Genomic DNA, 1,192 nt, shown 5'->3' with positions numbered 1-1,192 from the left:
AATTTACTTAATAAAATAAAGCATTCAAAAATTACTTTTTACTTCCCATCAAAATACACCCCCACATAATTTTATTTTACCCTTTCTCTATATTAATTAAATATTACTTCTTTATTTTTATTTTTTTTATACTTTTTTATTCTATATTATTTCATCGGTACTCTCTCTCTCCCTCAGTCTAGAGTCTAGACAGGTTTCCTTCCATGGCTTCCTGGTTTCATTACTTCCTTCTTCTCTGTTGCTCCTTTTCGTGCCTCACCCACATATCTCAAGCTCACAGTTTTCCCACACCAAATGCTCTGCTCCTCCCCTTCACTAAAGATGCTACAACCCTCCAGTACGTGACCAAAATCACTGGCCATCCACAATCCCATCGAAAATGGTTGCAAAGTAATTCATTTACATATATTGCAATAAAAAAAGAACCGGAGTTGGAAGAAGAAGAACAACGGACGGCTACTATGTGGTCTGGGTTTGGACGAAGAAGAAGAACGGACGAAGAAAAAAAAGAACGAAGAAGAAGGAAGGAGATAGATAAGCTGCGTGGAAGACGTGAGAGGAGAGATTTTTCTTTTTTTTTTTAATGATTATAATAAAGCTTGTGAATAGCTTTTTAATTTTTATGACTTTCTTTGGAATTTTTCTTAAAATAACCAAGCTGCAATGAATCCTCTAAAGCTCGAGGAAAGCCTTGAAAAGTGAAAGCCCAATTCAACAATTCTCAGTTTAGAAGTGATTTATGCAAAGTTCATATAGTACAATTATTCTACGATCAAGCCACATCGTGTGAGATTTATGCAGGTGCATTTTATATGTGGGTCTCACTTAATATATTTTGGAGCCGTGAGATAGTTATACAAAAATTGTAATTTTATAGTTTCTCTTCTTCTCTGTTATAAATTTTTTTTTTTTTTTTTTTTTTTTTTTTAAGACCCTTGGGGCATATACTTTTCTCTTTGTCCAATGGCCATATCTCGCTCCCATTTAACCAACGCACCAAAACCCATAAACTAAGTTTTTTTTTATTATTATTTTTTTTTTATAAGAAAACCCGTAAACCAAATTAATATATCTTTTTCTTTGCCACGTTTACTTGATCGGAAGCATAAAGAGAACACTATTGGACTAATTACAACATAATAATAATAAAAAAAGTTTTGAGCGGATATAAATCATCATCATAAGTCTACTT

The sequence above is a fragment of the Alnus glutinosa genome, chromosome 12 (assembly GCF_958979055.1).
Source record: "Alnus glutinosa chromosome 12, dhAlnGlut1.1, whole genome shotgun sequence".
Classification (NCBI taxonomy): domain Eukaryota; kingdom Viridiplantae; phylum Streptophyta; class Magnoliopsida; order Fagales; family Betulaceae; genus Alnus; species Alnus glutinosa.
This window is presented reverse-complemented; position numbering follows the sequence as displayed.